The sequence below is a fragment of the Anomaloglossus baeobatrachus genome, chromosome 4 (assembly GCF_048569485.1).
Source record: "Anomaloglossus baeobatrachus isolate aAnoBae1 chromosome 4, aAnoBae1.hap1, whole genome shotgun sequence".
Classification (NCBI taxonomy): Eukaryota; Metazoa; Chordata; class Amphibia; order Anura; family Aromobatidae; genus Anomaloglossus; species Anomaloglossus baeobatrachus.
In genome coordinates this window covers 304,471,236-304,491,474 of record NC_134356.1, presented here as the reverse complement: position 1 = coordinate 304,491,474, position 20,239 = coordinate 304,471,236, and the positions used below count along the sequence as shown (strand labels likewise).

General features: G+C 44.3%; 1 protein-coding gene across 1 annotated transcript in view; it reads right to left on the bottom strand.

Annotated features, from left to right (window-relative positions):
• Positions 1-3,602, bottom strand: part of SLC38A4 (solute carrier family 38 member 4) — a 205,666-nt gene extending 202,064 nt beyond the window's left edge. Inside the window, exon 1 of the mRNA XM_075344957.1 lies at positions 3,550-3,602. The gene's annotated coding sequence lies outside the window, so the exon portion shown is untranslated. The remainder of the gene's footprint in view (positions 1-3,549) is intronic.
• Positions 3,603-20,239: the final 16,637 nt, after the last annotated feature.

The following is a 20,239-nucleotide window of genomic DNA, read 5'->3' as shown; positions in this document are numbered from 1 at the left end:
TTGGACAACTTTAAAAACAGTTAAAAAGCCAAAGAGGCATAAATCCCCAACACACCGGCCTCTGGAAAGGATGTTACAATAATCAAGGTAAAGTACTTCACATGTATATAAGTACAAAATGAATCCCTCCTTTCTTATTTTGGTATAGCTCTTCCTCTTTTCTTATATAAACAAAGTATACCATACCATAGGCGAATTTATCATTAAAGGGATTGTCCTCTTTCACAAAATCTTCAACCATGGCTGCAGTTTATTATAAATGAACAAATCTGTCTTTGTTTGTTGTATTCTCAGTAAAGCAACGAGTTTCTGGCGCCGATCCCGGTTTTTGGTATTGGCTGTGGCACTGACATTACATATAGTGATGAGCGAGTGTGCTGACATTGTTTGATACTCGATCGAGCATTGGGGTGCTTGTGCTAAATGCTCGACCCAGTTTTTTTACCTGCCCTGAACATTGCCCCCGGCCATAACAGTCCCCAGAGCAGCAGACATTGCTCCAGCAAAATACATACAGTCTTCCCAGCCTCCATCAGTTTACATCATGCGGGTGCATTCAGTATCATCTGGCAACTTCCATTCTATGTGCACCATCCAAATGTTCCCCCCAGCTTAAGTCACTGTGTGGTTAGTCCCGCTCGAGTCCTCATTCCGGATAAGTGAGGAAATGGACTCAAGCGAGACTAACAGTACAGTTACTTAGGCCAGGGGGAACATTTGGATGGACGTTGCAGGCAATGCCAATTGCACACTGGATGATGGAGACTGATGGAGGCTGGGAAGATGGAACAGAGGCTGCCAAGAGATGTCTGTTGCTACGAGGACTGTGGTGGTCGGGAGCTGTGTCCACAACAGGTAAGAGAATGGGCGACTCAAGCAAAAAAAAATATGCTCAAGTCTCTCATTGACACGTATTGTGTTTGGTACTCGAGTCGAGCACTCCAGCATTGGATTTGCTCAATTTGGGTAGTCAGCACCTGAACACTTTTGTCCTCGCCCATCACCAGTTACGTACATAGAGCAGTAGCTAATCAGTGAGCTCAGTGGCTCTGCCCATGTAGGCATCAGCGCTGCAGCCGATATCCAACATCCGGAGCAGCACCAGAGAAGCAACTCTGAACCCCAGGAAGGTGAATAAAGAATGGTTTGTTATTTCATGCAAACTGCAGCCAGGAAAAAAGCTCTCCTGAAATGGAGTAACCACATTAAGCTTCCAACTTTTTATTAGTCTACAGATAAGAAATCATTTTCATTTTAAAAAGATAGACAATGTGCATATGTAGCATTTCTTAAAATGACAAACATACCATGATGTGGCAAGATACCTCGATGCAGAACAATGCAATTCGACACCTAACTATACAAGATTAATGGCTTTTTTGTGTTAATATTCTCCATTGTGATATATTTCTTGCACCTTAATTTAAGAAATATTACATCTGCATATCCCATGATCCTGGATTATCCTGTGAAGTGTTCTAGAACTGTATAAAACCATTTCCATGTAGTGTTATAGAACAGATGCTAGGCCACACACAACCATCCATAATGTTCATTCCATTACTCTACAAACTCTAAATGGCATGCGAGGCTACATCTACAGAACCGTGAGTGAGCATTGCTGTAATGCTGATGGGTATACAGAGACACATAACTTAGAGATTATCACTATGCAATATTGACTTTAAAGTTATGCTATAACTCCTTAGATGAAAAATATAGCTCTAATTATAGAATAATCAAATTATGGCAGTATTTCTACAACATAGAGCTTACTAGAGAACAGTTGTTGATTAGTGTGCCTAAGTAATACAACTTCCTATAATGCAAACAATAAGAATAAATTCTGGATAAATGCCCCCAAGGGCCGTGCCAACGATCAGCGTTAGCAGCGTTTTGAACGCTGTGTATTTTCGCTGAGCCCAAAACACTGCATTGTACAGTACAAGCACTGTGGATGGGAATTATGGGCTTCTTTTTAACGATCCATAAACTGATCTGCAGCATGGGTTTCCAAGCCACAGGATGTCAATTTCTTTTTGTGGTGATGCGAGAGCACAATGAAAATCTGCAGCACCAAGAATCCTGACCGTGGGCATGGACAGAGTGTTCTTTCGCACTGGACACGAGCAAAAGGAACACCAGGAAGCCAGATCGTAGGCACATACCCTTTTACTATGTTTTTTCCATCTCAGTATTAGATAACTGATGTGTTTACTGACTAAGGGCTCATGCGCACGTAACTGCTGAATATTCTGCAGCGATTTGACAGCACATGTGCACTTCAAATCGCTGCAGAAGCACTGCATAATGGATGCAGTTTTTTTGTTGAAAAAAGCCGATTTCATGCACTATGGCTGCTGCCCCCACCATAGACAGAGTGGGAGCTGCATCCAGAACGCACAGAATAATTGACATGCTCATTGTATGAACGCACGAATTTGGGTCAAAATTTTAGCACTGAAATTGCTTTGTTCATAAAAGCAACGTGCTTCATAGATTGTGCAGGGGACGAAGGATGCATGCATTTACGCAACATGCGCACGAGCCCTTATGAGGCTGAGCTATCTGATGCTTTATCTAATGATATTGACGTACAGCTGATCTGTAATTTACAATTTGGCAGCAGATGAATCTATTTTGTTATCATGATGCATAAGAGAAGTTCTTTCATGGTATATTCAGCTCTTCAATATGTTGGGTTATGTGTGTCACATCTCCTCTAGCATATGTAAAATTAATATAAGAAAATGTACAAAATAAATATTTAAAATATTTAATTAAAAAAATAAAATCCATCTGCATTCAGTAAATATTTGAAGTTGTTAGGACACAAACTGTATTGGATGGTACCATATGTGATGTTCCTAGATGTAATATAACAGCTTGGCAGCAAAGTATCCCTGGTGATCATTTCAAAGTGCTGACAAGTAGGATGTTACCATAGCACAGTATCAACTATGGCAAAGTATCAGCAACAAGGGCTGCCTGATATCTAGGGCATAATCCTCCGCGCCATGGTGGCTTGAAGCAGAAAGTTACATCCAGGACATATAACATAATGACAGATGAGTGACCATAAAAGTGCCAGTGCAACATGAATTATTGCCTCTAGTGTAACTTTAGTGCCAAAACCTCCAGCTCATGTGGTTATCCCTGCAATCCTGTATGTTATTCCAGGGCATACATGTTTAGGTTCAACTAGTTCATTGCAGTGTACATAAAAAGACCTTGAAATTCGAAACATGAAACATTAATCCAGATTATACAATCACATCCGTGTCAACAAGGACTTGCTACAGGACTACAGTTCCCTATAACAAGAGCTAAGAATAAGAGCACATAAAATATGAGTTGGTTTCATAGTGATGACATATATTCCCTCTTGTACAAAAAATAATTTTAGAAAGAAGTATTTTCTATAATACATTTGCTAATATAAATACTCGAAATGTATCTATTTGAATATTTCCTATAATAAGTGCTAGTATTTAATGATGATAGAGAACTATTGCCACAATCTGCCCTGAATTAATAGAGAGCACTCACCTTGTTTTGTAAAGTCCACAGAAGTTTCAGCTGTCTGCGTCTGCAGAGTTCTTACATTTACTGATTTGCTTTTTGCTGATGGGAAAAGGGTCTGCCTCTCCGCATCACATTTCACAGAAGGCTGAACCTACGTTTTTAAAGGAACCCTACTGTAATCTTAGACAGTTGCAAACAGTATCAATTGCTCCATATGTAAGTAACTGAGTATTGTAAATGTCCTCCAAATATTATGGGTATATACTCATAATAAATTATGTATTAAACTACAATATGTAACAATACCATGCAATTGCACATAAATATTTCCCAGGCTCAGGAATATTCCCCAATTCCCTCTTCAGGAAAGAAACATCTAGGGAATTTCCACATAATCTGAACACAGCAGAAGTAACAAATTTAAATTTCCAAATATATTTGTTTCACAAATACTCTATGTGGATAAAAGTACTGGGGCGCACTCATTGAATTCAGGTTTCTCATTAAGGGCTCATGCGCACGTTGCATATTTGCATGCATTTACGGTGCGTATTGCACTGCAGCATAAATGCATGCGTCCTGCGTCCCAAGCACAATCTGTGTAGATTGTGCATGAGATGTGCGCACAATGCTTTTATGAACGCAATGATTTGGTTGCTAAAATTTTGACCCAAATCCGTGCGTTCATAAAATGAGCATGTCAATTATTCTGCATGCTATGGATCCAGTTCCCACTCTGTCTATGGTGGGGGCAGCAGCCAGAGCACATGAAATCGGCTTTTTTCTGCAAAAAAAACTGCATTCATTAGGGCTGCTTCTCACTTGCGAGTTTCTCGCAGGCGAGCAATGCGAGAAAAACTCGCATTGGAATCGGACACATGTTAGTGAATGATTCAGCTCTCATCTGCGATTTTTTTCTCAGTCCAAATCGGACTGAGAAAAAAATCGCAGCATGCTGCTTTTTTGCGAGTTTCTCGCACCATTTGTCCCAATGATTTCCTATGGAAGGGGATTAAAAGTAGGATCACACACGCGCACCAGCGTTCACATTTGCGAGTGTGGCAGTAACTTCGCTCATTAAATACTCAACAGATGAATGTGACATCCCATTCCCAAAGGTAAATTAAATGACACATGTGTAATAGCTTTTATATAATTAAGATGTTGCATGAAACTAGCATCGCAAACGCGACACACACGCGAGCAAAAAGCATCGCACTTGCGTTGCACTCGCACCTAACGTGAACTAAAATCAGCCAAGCAATTTTCAGCCCAGTCGGACCCATTTTACTCGCATAGATGTGTTTCCAGCCTTATGCAGTGTTTCTGCAGCGATTTGAAGCGCACATGTGCTGTCAAATCGCTGCAGAATATTCAGCAGTTACGTGCGCATGAGCCCTTAGGGTAAGAACGCACTTTGCTTTTTACCTGCTTTTTACCTGCTTTTTTGCTGCTTTTTCAACGGCAGCGTTTAATGCCAAAATGGATGTGTTCTGCTTTTCAAGCAAAGTCTATGGGAATTTGGGTTTCTAAACCGCACTATGCAGTTCAAACTGCAGCCTTTTTGTGGCAGAAATTTGGGTAAAAACTCAGCTTTGCAGTACAAAACCCAAATGGCAAAAACAATTGACATGTCAATTGTTTTTCCCATTTGCGTTTAGAACTGCAAAGCTGAGTTTTTGCCCAAATTTCTGCCACAAAAAGGCAGCAGTTTGAACTGCATAGTGGGCACAAGAAACCCAAATTCCCATAGACTTTGCTTGAAAAGCAGAACACATCCATTTTGGCATTAAACGCTGCCGTTGAAAAAGCAGCAAAAAAGCAGGTAAAAAGCAGGTAAAAAGCAAAGTGCGTTCTTACCCTTAGGCGGGCTTTGCACACTGCGACATCGCAGCCCGATGCTGCGATGCCGAGTGCGATAGTGCCCGCCCCCGTCACAGCAGCGATATGTGGTGATAGCTGGCGTAGCGAAAATTATCGCTACGCCAGCTTCACACACACACTCACCTGCCGTGCGACGTCCCTGTGGCCGGCGACCCGCCTCCTTGTTAAGGGGGCGGGTCGTGCGGCGTCACTGTGACGTCACACGGCAGGCGGCCAATCGGAGTGGAGGGGCGGAGATGAGCAGGATGTAAACATCCTGCCCATCTCTTTCCTTCCGCATATCCTACGGAAGCCGCAGTGAGGCCGGTAGGAGATTTTCCTCGCTCCTGCGGCTTCACACACAGCGATGTGTGCTGCCGCAGGAGCGAGGAACGACATCGGACTGTCGCGTCAGCGTAATCATGGATTACGCCGACGCTGCACCGATGATACGATAACGACGCTTTTGCGCTCGTTAATCGTATCATCTAGGCTTTACACACTGCGATGTCGCATGCGATGCCGGAAGTGCGTCATTTTCAATTTGACCCCACCGACATCGCACCTGCGATGTCGCAGTGTGCAAAGCCCGCCTAAGTCCCACTGCCACAGGTGTAAAAAGTATAGCCCCTAGCTATGCAGTCTGCCTTTCCATTTGTGAAAAAATGTCTTGTTCTAATTTTTTTTTTCCACACCATACTTCAGCTCGATCTCAAGCCATGGCGAGTTGATGGATGAACTCTCTGTAGGAAGAGCTACCTACTGCAAGCATAAAAAGGTCCACCATGGTCTTCTCCATTTTTAGCTTGAAAGTATCAAGCTATTGTGTTACTGGTCTTCCTCTTCAACTTCTTCCTTCTATTCTTCCAATAATGATGTTCTTCTCCATTGATTCCTCTGTTCACATGATGTGTCCAAAGTAGGCAAGTCATAGCTTGGTGATCCTTGCTTCGAGTGACATGTCTGGATTAATTTGTTCCAAAATTAATTTGTTTGTTCTTGATAACATCCTCCTCCAGCACCACATTTTGAAAGTGTTGATTCTTCTTCTGTGTTGTTTCCTCATTATCGAGGTTTTGCATCCATATATTGCTAAAGAAAAGACCAGACTATGTACAAGCCGTGTTTTCTTCACTAGTGAATTGTTCCTCAATTGGAAGACATGTCCAGTGATTTCATTGTTGTTTGTCAATGGCTATTCTCCTATTGACTTTTGATGTCATTGCTGCATCTTGAATGATCATTGATCCGAGTAGGTTGAAGTCCTTTACAACTTCCAGCTCATTGCCATCCATCTCAAATGTGTCCCGGTCATATCTTACAGTTGTCAATATCTTTGTCTTCTTTGTATTGAGTAGGAGTCCCATGTTTGAGCATTTCATCTTGACACTTCGTAATCAGTCCTTCATTCCATTTATGCTTATTGCTATCATTGCTATATCATATGGGTGGCATGGTGGCTCAGTGGTTAGCACTGCAGTCTTGCAGCTCTGAGGTTCTGGGTTCAAATCACCAAGGACAACATCTGTAAGGAGTTTGTATGTTCTCCATGTGTTTACATGGGTTTCCTCTCAGTTCTCCAGTTCCTCCCACTCTCCAAAGACATACTGATAGGGAATTTAGATTGTGAGCCCCAATGGGGACAGTGTTGCCAATGTATGTAAAGTGTTGTGGAATTAATGGTGCTATATAAGTGAGTAAATATTTTATTATTATATGCATATTTAAGATTGTTTATGATTAGCCCAGCAATTTTGATTCTTTACTTTTCAGCAAGTTCAACCTTCCTTAGAATACCTTCTGCATATAAATTGAAGAGAGATTATGACAGCATACAGCCTTGTCTGACGTCCCGCTTTACTTTGAACCATGCTGTGTAACCATGTTTCATTCGGACTGCTGATTTTTAGTCTATGTAAATGTTCCTGATGATGCTGATCAGATGGTTCGGCACACCCATATCCTTCATGGAATTCCACAGTTTCTAGTGAGCAACACAGTCAAAGCCTATGCTGTAGTCGATGAAGCAAAATAGAGCTCCTTGTTATGTTATTTATCCTTTTCCATTATCCATCTAGTGTTAGCAATTACATATCTTGTTCCTCTGCCTTTTCTGAACCCTGTTTGTTCCTCTGGCAGATCTTTGTCCAAGTAGGGCTGAAACCCTCTTGATATGATCTTCAGTAGTATTTTACTTGCATGATGTATAAGCTTAATAGTCTGATAGTTTCCAGTCGGTAGTACGCCCCTTCATTGGAATAGGAAGTAAACACTGATCTTGTCCAGTCCTTGGCCATTTTCCAGTTGTCCAAACCTGTTGACCTCAACTGCTGCTTCAGAAGACTTTATTAGTTCTATTGGAATATTGTCACATCTTGGTGCTTTGTTTTTTGACAGAAGCTTTATCACAGCAACAGCTTTGTCTTTGAAAATGTTCCGTTTGCTATTACCAGTCTCCATTTCTTCCAATATCATTGAGTCGATCTTGTAGAGGTGCTCTGTGTATTATTTTCATCTTTCCTTGATCTGTTCTAGCTTGTTGACATTGCTGTCTTTCAACATTATCACTTGGAGTTGAAACTTTTGTTGCATCTGTTTGATTTTTTGGTATGCCTTCCTGGTCTTGTCCTTCAGATATTCCTTTTCTATCTCGGTACATATCTTTTGGTAATAAAGTTCTTTGTCTGCTTCAATGGCTCTCTTTTGTCTTTTACTCCTGTTGTCTGTGTCCTGCTTGTTACCTTTTGTGTTAGATAGTTCACTGGATTTGAGTGTGATACTGTAATAGGCTATGTGCGCACAGTGCGTTTTTTGCGGCGTTTTTGCGCGTTTTTCGGGTGCGTTTTTGGCCTCAAAACTGCATGACTTTGCTTCCCCAGCAAAGTCTATGAGTTTTCATTTTTGCTGTCCGCACACAACTGTTTTTTTAACAGTTTCTCCTCCTTGAAGAAGCAACAACACCTCGCGAAACGCGCGTTGGTGGCGATCCCGTCCTCCTCTTTGGGTATGTGCATCATGTGATTTTATACATTTGACGTCCATGGCTGGTTTTCTTGTGGGCATGTGGTTTTTTACTGTGACTTTTTTCTTTGACATTGGACATTTTCTATTGATATGCACTTGCACTTTAGACTTTGTGACAATTTGTCTGCCAGAGAACTATTGGTAACTATTGGCCTTTGGTTGGAAACTGCCGATATGGTTTTTTACATACCTGGGTGGGGTTGGGCTTTACCATTATATATACTGCAATTGTCAGTTGAATAGAGTATTGATATATTCCACCTACCCCAGTGTGTTTGACTATCTTTCAGTATACCTTTACCTTCCCTCATTCTACGACTAGAGGATTGTAAAACATTCAGCACCTCTCCTCCCACGGCTAATTGTTTCCTCCATTGTTTTAAACCGCATGCCTCTCCCACGACTAGTAGAGAGTGTGAACAATAGATATTATTATTACATTACATCTATTTTTGATGGTTTAATAGAATAGCCATATATGTTCACCTCTCCCACGGCTATTGATAACAACTATACTGTACATTTTCATCACAGTGTTTGCCCCCCTTGATTCAGTGGTAGTTTTTAACTCTCTTTTCATTGCTGTCTTGCGTTTGTCTCTTTTGATAATAAATAAATTTCTATTTGCATATACACTCGACTGTTCTCCTTTTTGTATGCTATTACGAGTGGTGCATATACCCCGCCAGCGCAAGTGTACTGGCGGAGTATTTACCTTATGGCTCAGTCTTTGAGAAATTGTCTCATAACTGTTTTTTTAAGCTGCGTTTTTGAGCTTGAAAAAAAAAATGGACATGTCAAATTCTTTCCTGCGTTTTTCTGCGTTTTCCACCCATGCAATGCATTGGAAAAACGCAGCAAAACGCAGAGATCAAAAACGCAGCAAAATGCAGCCAAAAACGCACCAAATCGCGGTAAAAACGCATTTTTGATGTGTTTTTTCGACGCAGGTGCATTTTTGTGCGTTTTTAGCGGCCAAAAACGCACAAAAACGCAGCGTCAAAAAAACGCAGCGTGCGCACATAGCCATAGATTGTCACCATTTTAAATGCAGCTAAAAAAAACGCTGTGTGCAGACAGCAAAAATGAAAACTCATAGACTTTGCTGGGGAAGCAAAGTCATGCAGTTTTCTGAGCAAAAACGCACCTGAAAAACGCGCAAAAACGCCGCGAAAAACGCATTGTGTGAACTTACCCTAACAAGTCAATTCGTAAAATGTCCTAAATGTTCCTTTATAAAACATTCACAGACACACGTCAAAATGATGTGAAAGCCTTCCCAGAAAAATGGAAACTGTTTTAGTAGTGAATAGATGACTAACTCCATTAATGACTATGAATCTGCAATAGGATGACATAAAAGTTCCTGAAGGAGTAATGTGTTGGTGTCTAAAATTCTGTGAAAAATCTGAATTCGATTAGTATGTTCCAATACTTTGATCCATATAATTACTTTTCAAAGCTCCAACAAACCAATATCTATCTATATATCTATCTTTCTATATGCAGTATATCACAAAAGTGAGTACACCCCACACATTGTTACAAATATTTTATTATATATTTTCATGGGACAATACTGAACATATGACACTTTGGTACAATTTAACCCCTTCACGACCAGCCGATTTTTTCGCTTTCCGGGTTTTTTTTCGCCATTCTTCTTCCGAGAGACTTAACTTTTATTATTTTTCAGTCAATATGGTCATGTGAGGGCTCATTTTTTGCAAAACGAGATGTACTTTTAAATAAAACCATAAGTTTTACCATATAGTGTACTGGAAAACGGCAAAAAAAATTCCAAATGCGGAAAAATTGCAAAAAAAAGTGCGATAGCACTATTGTTTTTGAGATATTTTATTCACTGTGTCCACAAAACAGATGTATGGGTGTGATGCCTCAGTGCGAGTTCGTAGCCACCAAACATGTATAGGTTTACATTTATATAAGGGGTTAAAAAAAATCGGAAGTTTGTCCGAAAAAAGTGGCGCACGTTTTACGCTATATTCCGTGACCCGTAGCGTTCTGATTTTTCGGGATCTATGGCTCAGCGATGGCTTATTTTTTACGTCTCGAGCTGACGTTTTTAACGGTACCATTTTTACGCAGATGCTACGTTTTGATCGCCTGTTACTGTGGCGACCAAAAAATGTAATTTTGGTGTTTGGAATTTTTTTGCCACTACGCCGTTTACTGATCAGATTAATTGATTTTATATTTTGATAGATCGGGCGTTTCTGAATGCGGCAATACCAAATATGTGTATATTTTTCATTTTTTTAACCCTTTAATTTTCAATGGGGGAAAAGGGGGGTGATTTGAACTTTTAGGTTTTTGTTTTTTTTTAAATGTTTTAAAACTTTTTTTTTTCCTTTTTTTTATTTTGCAATATGGATCAACAATCCGATCGTTCTGCACTATCTGCTGATCACAGCTATACAGCTGTAAAAAGCAGATATGCTCATTTTCTGCTTCACTCGGCTCCGGGCCGAGTGAAACTGAAAGTAGTTCATGTGCAGTACAGGAGTCATCACATGACCCTGTGCTACCATGACAACCACCGGAAGTCACATGATCACGTCACGTGACTTCCGGTATCGGGCGGTAAGTAAATGTTTACCGCCGATGCCGTTATAATGGCGCTGTCACATATTGACAGCGCCATTTAAGGGGTTAAACGGCACAAGCTGATAACGATTCTGCTCGTGCCTGGCAGGCACACATCTCAGCTTTGAAAATCAGCTGAGATGTGCACCAATTGCTGCATGCTGCCAGCGGCAGACCGTGGGCAGTAATACTATGACCGCTAGGACGTAATATTACTGCCCGCGGTCGTTAAGGGGTTAAAGTGGTCAGTGTCCAGCTAATGTAAATTTAGTGTGCCCTCTAAATAACTCAACACAGTCATTAATGTCTAAACTGCTGGCAACATAAGTGAGTATACACCTAAGTGAAAATGGCCAAATTGTGCCTAGTTAGGCTATGTGCACACGGTGCGTTTTTCTCGGCGTTTTTGCGCGTTTTTCGGGTGCGTTTTTGGCCTCAAAACTGCATGACTTTGCTTCCCCAGCAAAGTCTATGAGTTTTCATTTTTGCTGTCCCCACACAGCGTTTTTTTTCAGCTGCGTTTTTGTGGTGACCACAAAAACGCAGCATGTCAATTATTCCCGCGTTTTTCACTGCGCTTTTCATCCATTGAGTTCAATGGGATGTTGAAAGACGCAATGAGAAACGCAAATAGCTGTGTTTTGGTGCGTTTTGGTGCGTTTCTAAGACCAAAAACGCAGCTATAAACGCAGGAGGTGGGTAGTAAAGTGACGTGTACAGGAAGAGGATTCCTTCTGTCAGTATAGACAGAAGCATGAATCCTCCCGGTACCGTCACCGCCGCGTCCATCTCCCGTCCTGTGCATGTATGCTGCCGTGCGGCGCCATGTACGGGCAGGAGGTGGAAGCGGCTGCGAAAACAAAAGTTAACAGTAGAATAAAAAAAAAAAAAGTTATACTCACCTGTCTGCAGCCTCGCGGTGCCATGCCCGCTCCCAGCTCCTGTCACGGTATCGCCGCTCCCGCTCCGGCTGTGTGCAGTCTCCCCGGGGCAGGACCTTGCTTACAGGACCTGGCGATGGATCACCTGATGCAGTCACCTGACGCATCAGCTGATCGAGTCTCGGGCTGACGCGGGCGCCCGGCCGGTATCAGCGGATGCGTCAGGAGACTTCATCCCTGATTACCGGCAGCTGCTGCAGCGATCGGACAGGATCAGACTCCCGCCTCATCGCTCCGGGAGCTGCCGGTAATCAGCACATAAGTGAGTATTATTTTTTTTTTTTGCACCGATGCATCAGCTGATTGTATAATCGGCTTTTATACAATCAGCTGATGTGTGATGGGATTCAGGCACTTGATCCTGACACATCATCTGATCGCTTTGCCTTCCAGCAAACCGATCAGATGATATTGGATCCTGATTGGACGGCGCGGGACCCTGACCCAGGATTACTGCGGAGGGGGGTTTATTTCAATAAAGATGGAGTCACTAATTGTGTTGTGTTTTATTTCTAATAAAAATATTTTTCTGTGTTGTGTTTTTTTTTTTATCTTTACTAGAAATTCATGGTGGCCATGTCTAATATTGGCGTGACACCATGAATTTCGGGCTTAGGGCTAGCTGATAATATACAGCTAGCCCTAACTCCATTATTACCTGGCTAGCCACCCGGCATCAGGGCAGCCGGAAGAGTTGGATACAGCGCCAGAAGATGGCGCTTCTATGAAAGCGCCATTTTCTGGGGTGGCTGCGGGACTGCAATTCACAGCGGGGGTGCCCAGAAAGCATGGACACCCTGCACTGTGGATTCCAATCCCCAGCTGCCTAGTTGTACCCGGCTGGACTCAAAAATGGGGCGAAGCTCACGTCATTTTTTTTTTAAATTATTTCATGAAATTCATGAAATAATTTAAAAAAAAAGGGCTTCCCTATATTTTTGGTTCCCAGCCGGGTACAAATAGGCAGCTGGGGGTTGGGGGCAGCCCGTACCTGCCTGCTGTACCCGGCTAGCATACAAAAATATGGCGAAGCCCACGTCATTTTTTTTTTTGGGGGGGGCAAAGAAATCCTGCATACAGTCCTGGAAGGAGGATGCTGAGCCTTGTAGTTCGACAGCTGCTGTCTGCTCTCCTGCATACACTATTGGATGGAGGATGCTGAGCCTTGTAGTTCGACAGCTGCTGTCTGCTGTCCTGCATACACTATTGGATCGAGGATGCTGAGCCTTGTAGTTCTGCAGCTGTCTGCTCTTCTGCATACACTAGTGGAGAATGAAGAACACATTGAAGAAGGAAATGACATCAGACCTTTTTTTTTTTGTTCACTGATAAAAAACGCATAAGGACGCAGTGAGCAAAAACGCAGCAAAACGCAGCAAAAAAACGCACCAAATCGCGGCAAAACGCGTGCGTTTTTTGCCGCGTTTATTCGACGCAGGTGCGTTTTTGTGCGTTTTTAGCGGCCAAAAACGCACAAAAACGCAGCGTCAAAAAAACGCAGCGTGTGCACATAGCCTTAGCCATTTTTCCTCCCTGATGTCATATGACTCATTAGTGTTGCAAGGTCACAGGTGTAAATATGGAGCAGGTGTCTTAAATATGGTATTATCATTCTCACACTCTCTCATACTGGTCACTGCAAGTTCAACATAGCACCACATATCAAAGAATTTTCTGATGATCTGAAAAAAAATAGGTGCACTACATAAAGATGGCCTAGGCTATAAGAAGGTGGCCAGCACAATGAAACTGAGCTGCAGCTCGGTGGCCAAGACCATACAGCAGTTTAACAAGACAGGTTTGCAGTAAGAACATGCCACGCCATGGTCTACCACAACGGTTAAGTACATATGCTCAGCTTCATATCCAGAGGTTGTTTTTTTCAAAATACAAGTGCATCTCAATAAATTAGCATATCATCAAAAAGTTTATTTATTTCAGTAATTCAATACAAAAAGGGAAACACATATATTATATAAAGTCATTACAAACAGGGTGATCGATTTCAAGTGTTTATTTCTGTTAATGTTTATGATTATGGCTTACAGCTAATGAAAACCCTAAAGTCATTATCTCAGAAATTAGAATATTATTCTATATAAGACCAACTGAAAAAATGATATTACACTCAGAAGTGTTGGCCTACTCAAAAGTCTGCACTGACTATTTGGTCGAGGCTCCTTTTGTATGAATTACTGCATGAATGTGGTGTGGCATGGAGGCGATCAGCCTGTGGCACTGCTGAGGTGTTATGGCAGCCCAGGTTTCTTTCAAAGCAGCCTTCAACTCATCTGCATTGTTGGGTCTGGTATCTCTCATCTTCTTCTTGACAAAACCTCATATATTCACTATGGGGTTTAGGTCAGGCAAGCTTGCTGCGCAATCAAGCACAGTGATAAGGGGGCTTTACACGCTGCGACATCGCTAACGATATATCGTCGGGGTCACAGTGTTTGTGACGCACATTCAGCGTCGTTAGCGTCATCGCAGCATGTGACAGGCTGGAGCGACCTAAAACGATCGCAAAAAAGACAAAAATCATTTGTTTTGGAGCGGTCGCTTAATAACAAAAAATCGTTGTTAGGTAAGTAGCGATGTTGTTCCTCGTTCCTGCGGCATCACACATCGCTATGTGTGACACCGCAGGAGAGACGAACAGCTCCTTACCTCCATCCCGCCGTCATGGAGGAAGGAAGGAGGTGGGTGGGATGTTCGGCCCGCTCATCTCCGCCCCACCGCTTCTATTGCCCGGCTGCTTAGTGACGCCGCAGTGATGTCGCTATGACGCCGAATGCACCTCCCCCTTGAAGGAGGGATTGTTTGGCGGTCACAGCGACATTGCTGACAAGGTATGTGCATGTGACGCTGCCATAGCGATAATGTTCGCTACGGCAGCTATCACCACATATCGCACGTACGACGGGGCGGGTGCTATCGCACACGACATCGCTAGCTATAGCTAGCAATGTCGTAGCGTGTAAAGCACCCTATACTGTGGTTATTAAACCAGGTATTGGTACTTTTGGCAGAACAGGTGCCAAGTCTTGCTGGAAAATGAAATTTCAATCTCCAAAAAGCTTGTCGGCAGAGGGAAGCAAACAGTGCTCTAAAATTTCCTGATAGATGGCTGCGCTGACTTTGGTCTTGATAAAACACAGTGGACCTGTAGTGCCCCTAACTGTATCAGGGTGCTACTGGGAACTGCATCTTGTCCCCCAGGGTGCAGGGCCCAACCCCCATGGTTCCAGGTTCCCAATAACTGATGTCACACCATCAGCACTACAAATCCCAACCACACCTCACATCAAACCTGTCAGACACACCAGTGGGATTGTCAAGCTGAAGTAGGGCCACCCACCTAGGGATCAGGCAGACTGGTGAGAGGGAAGGACAAGGGAGAACAGTGAGAGCTCTCAAAGAGTGAGGAGATGGGAGTAGTAGCTCTCGAGGAGCGAGACCAAGGTTGGGTCGCAGATGGTGGTCAGGGACCACAGGAGTTGGGGACCGGTGGCAGTGACATTGGAAAGGGGTGCGACGGACATAGTCTTGGTGGACTGTTGGCATCAGCAAGCCCAATAAGCGGACCGGTACCAAGCACGATGGAGTACAGGACCCTAGGTCAGGAACCAATTCAATGTCCTGATAATTGACCTGGGAGGGAGAGTATCTTTATGAATTTCCCTAGGAGCTCAGAGATTGAAGGCATCAGCACAATGCAGGGGATAGGGTTCTCCATATAAAGCAACCCACTGAAATCCCAAGTGCCAGCCATCAAGAGTAGAGATGAGCGAACCGGTCCCGGTTCGGCTCGAGGTCGGTTCGCTGAACGGAGCTCCCGTTCAAGTTCGGTTCGTCGAACGTTCGACGAACCGAACTCGAACCGTATAGGAAACAATGGCAGGCATTCATAAACACATAAAAAACACCTAGAAAACACCCTCAAAGGTGTCCAAAAGGTGACAAACAACTCACAACACAACACAAACACATGGGAAAGTGACAAGGACATATACTCATGCGAAAACAAAAGAGCAGGACAAGGAAAAAGAGGAGACACAGATATAGGCATGGCACGCCCTTCTAAAATCATGTAAAACACCGCAAGGTGACTCCAAGCGGAGTCTCCCTTTTTTCCAAAAATTGGGCCCCACACACACCCACCCCTTCAGTGGCAGCAGTTGTGCCCCAGTTGTACACTTCACAGCTAGATTTGCATCGAGCACATTCAAAAATACGCCATAATTAACCGTCCCCAGGATGACACCGGGGTAGGTAGCAAAGTCTTTCCTGATCCCAGCTCTGTTCATCTTGGCTCCTTTTAAAAAACACAGCAAGCAAGGGTTACTCCAAGCGGAGTCTCCCTTTTTTCCAAAAATTGGGCCCCACACACACCCACCCCTTCAGTGGCAGCAGTTGTGCCCCAGTTGTACACTTCACAGCTAGGTTTGCATCAAGCACATTCAAAAATACGCCATAATTAACCGTCCCCAGGATGACACCGGGGTAGGTAGCAAAGTCTTTCCTGATCCCAGCTCTGTTCATCTTGGCTCCTTTTAAAAAACACAGCAAGCAAGGGTTACTCCAAGCGGAGTCTCCCTTTTTTCCAAAAATTGGGCCCCACACACACCCACCCCTTCAGTGGCAGCAGTTGTGCCCCAGTTGTACACTTCACAGCTAGATTTGCATCAAGCACATTCAAAAATACGCCATAATTAACCGTCCCCAGGATGACACCGGGGTAGGTAGCAAAGTCTTTCCTGATCCCAGCTCTGTTCATCTTGGCTCCTTTTAAAAAACACAGCAAGCAAGGGTTACTCCAAGCAGAGTCTCCCTTTTTTCCAAAAATTGGGCCCCACACACACCCACCCCTTCAGTGGCAGCAGTTGTGCCCCAGTTGTACACTTCACAGCTAGATTTGCATCAAGCACATTCAAAAATACGCCATAATTAACCGTCCCCAGGATGACACCGGGGTAGGTAGCAAAGTCTTTCCTGATCCCAGCTCTGTTCATCTTGGCTCCTTTTAAAAAACACAGCAAGCAAGGGTTACTCCAAGCGGAGTCTCCCTTTTTTCAAAAAATTGGGCCCCACACACACCCACCCCTTCAGTGGCAGCAGTTTTGCCCCAGTTGTACACTTCACAGCTAGATTTGCATCAAGCACATTCAAAAATACGCCATAATTAACCGTCCCCAGGATGACACCGGGGTAGGTAGCAAAGTCTTTCCTGATCCCAGCTCTGTTCATCTTGGCTCCTTTTAAAAAACACAGCAAGCAAGGGTTACTCCAAGCGGAGTCTCCCTTTTTTCCAAAAATTGGGCCCCACACACACCCACCCCTTCAGTGGCAGCAGTTGTGCCCCAGTTGTACACTTCACAGCTAGATTTGCATCAAGCACATTCAAAAATACGCCATAATTAACCGTCCCCAGGATGACACCGGGGTAGGTAGCAAAGTCTTTCCTGATCCCAGCTCTGTTCATCTTGGCTCCTTTTAAAAAACACAGCAAGCAAGGGATACTCCAAGCGGAGTCTCCCTTTTTTCCAAAAATTGGGCCCCACACACACCCACCCCTTCAGTGGCAGCAGTTGTGCCCCAGTTGTACACTTCACAGCTAGATTTGCATCAAGCACATTCAAAAATACGCCATAATTAACCGTCCCCAGGATGACACCGGGGTAGGTAGCAAAGTCTTTCCTGATCCCAGCTCTGTTCATCTTGGCTCCTTTTAAAAAACACAGCAAGCAAGGGTTACTCCAAGCGGAGTCTCCCTTTTTTCCAAAAATTGGGCCCCACACACACCCACCCCTTCAGTGGCAGCAGTTGTGCCCCAGTTGTACACTTCACAGCTAGATTTGCATCAAGCACATTCAAAAATACGCCATAATTAACCGTCCCCAGGATGACACCGGGGTAGGTAGCAAAGTCTTTCCTGATCCCAGCTCTGTTCATCTTGGCTCCTTTTAAAAAACACAGCAAGCAAGGGTTACTCCAAGCGGAGTCTCCCTTTTTTCCAAAAATTGGGCCCCACACACACCCACCCCTTTCAGTGGCAGCACTTGTGCCCTAGTTGCAAACAGGATGTTTTGATTTGCATCAAGCACATTCCAAATCCACAAGCATTTACTCTCCCCAGGATGACACAGGGGTAGTAAATTCCTTCTGGATCCATGACTTGTTCATTTTGATGAACGTCAGTCTGTCCAAATTGTCACTGGACAGACGCGTGCGCTTATCTGTCAGCACACACCCAGCAGCACTGAAGACACGTTCAGAGACAACGCTGGCAGCTGGACACGACAAAATCTCCAAGGCGTAACTGGATAGCTCTGGCCATTTTTCTAGATTTGAAGCCCAAAATGAGCAAGGCTCCATTTGCAAAGTCATGGCATCGATGTTCATTTGGAGATACTCCTGTATCATCCTCTCCAGCCGTTGACTATGTGTCAGACTTGTTGTCTCTGGTGGCCTTGCAAAGGAGGGTCTAAAAAATTATGAAAAGATTCCATAAAATTGCTGTTACCAGCACCAGATACGGTCCTACTGGTACGGGTAGACTGTTGAAGATGACGAGACCGTCCCATGTTTGGCAAGTTACAACTGGGAGAATCACTCCCTGCACCTGCACGGTTGTTTGGTGGAAAAGCCGAGCTAAGATCGAGTAACAGCTTCTGCTGATACTCCTGCATACGTGCGTTCCTTTCTATGGCTGGAATTATGTCACAAAATTTGGACTTGTACCGGGGATCTAATAGTGTGGCAATCCAGTAGTCATCATCACTTCTAATTTTGACAATACGAGGGTCATGTTGGAGGTAGTGCAACAAGAAGGCACTCATGTGTCTTGCGCAGCCATGCGGACCAAGTCCACGCTGTGTTTGTGGCATAGAGGTGCTAACCGTTCTTTCTTCCTCTGACATCTCCCCCCAACCTCTTTCAACAGAAATTTGACCAAGATTCTCCCTCATCCGCTGAGTTTTCCATGTCCATGGACAGTTCGTCCTCCATTTCTTCATGTTGTCCTGCACCTTCCTCAACATTTAGCCTGCTACCATGCGCCCTTGTTGATCCCTGTCCCCCATGGTCCCATTCCTGCCGCGTTGGTGATGATGAACGTCTGGACCTTGGTAATGTTGTTGTCCCTTGCGCATATGAATCCTCCTGTAGTTCCTCCCCTTCCTGTTGTCCCACACCCTGACTCCTAATAGTGTTTAGCGTGTGCTCCAGCATGTAAATGACTGGAATTGTCATGCTGATAATGGCATTGTCAGCGCTAAACATATTCGTCGCCATGTCGAAACTGTGCAGAAGGGTGCATAGTTCCTTGATCTGAGACCACTCCATCAGGGTGATCTGCCCCACCTCTGCATCTCGTTGGCCCAGGCTATACGTCATGACGTATTGCACCAGGGCTCGGCGGTGCTGCCACAGTCGCTGTAACATGTGGAGAGTTGAATTCCAGTGTGTCGCCACATCGCATTTCAGGCGATGAACCGGCAGGCCGAAAGACTTCTGGAGCGATGCAAGTCGCTCAGCTGCGGCGCTTGAACGGCGGAAGTGAGCAGACAGTTTTCGTGCCCTGTTCAGAAGGCCATCTAGGCCGGGATAGTGTGTTAAAAATTGCTGGACAACAAGGTTCAACACGTGAGCCATAAAAGGCACGTGTGTCACCTTGCCCAGGCGAAGGGCCGCACCCAGGTTTGCAGCATTGTCGCACACGGTCTTACCAGGCTGCAGGTTGAGCGGAGACAACCATTTATTAAACTCGGACCGCAGAGCTGACCACAACTCCTCAGCTGTGTGACTCTTATTCCCAAGACATGTCAAGCTAAAGACCGCCTGATGCCGTTGCGCTCTGCTGCCAGCATAGTAATGAGGCGTGCGTGATTCCTTCTGCGCAGTGAGAACGCTGGTGGCCTGACCAGGCAGGCTTGGGGCGGAGGTGGAGGACCCAGATGAGGTGGAGGAGGCAGAAGCAGTGGCGGAACTTGGACAGACAGAGGATTGACACACAAGTCGTGGGGACGGTAAGACTTGTGCAGCAGACCCTTCAACATTTATCACCATTGTTACCCAGTGCCCAGTCAGCGACATGTAACGTCCCTGTCCATGCTTACTGGTCCAAGTATCGGTGGTGAAATGCACCCGTTCACACACAGAGTTTCTCAAGGAAGCGGTGATGTTGTGTGCGACATGCTGGTGTAGCGCGGGCACACCTTTCTTAGAGAAGTAGTGGCGACTAGGCATCTGGTACTGGGGCACAGCGACAGACATAAGGT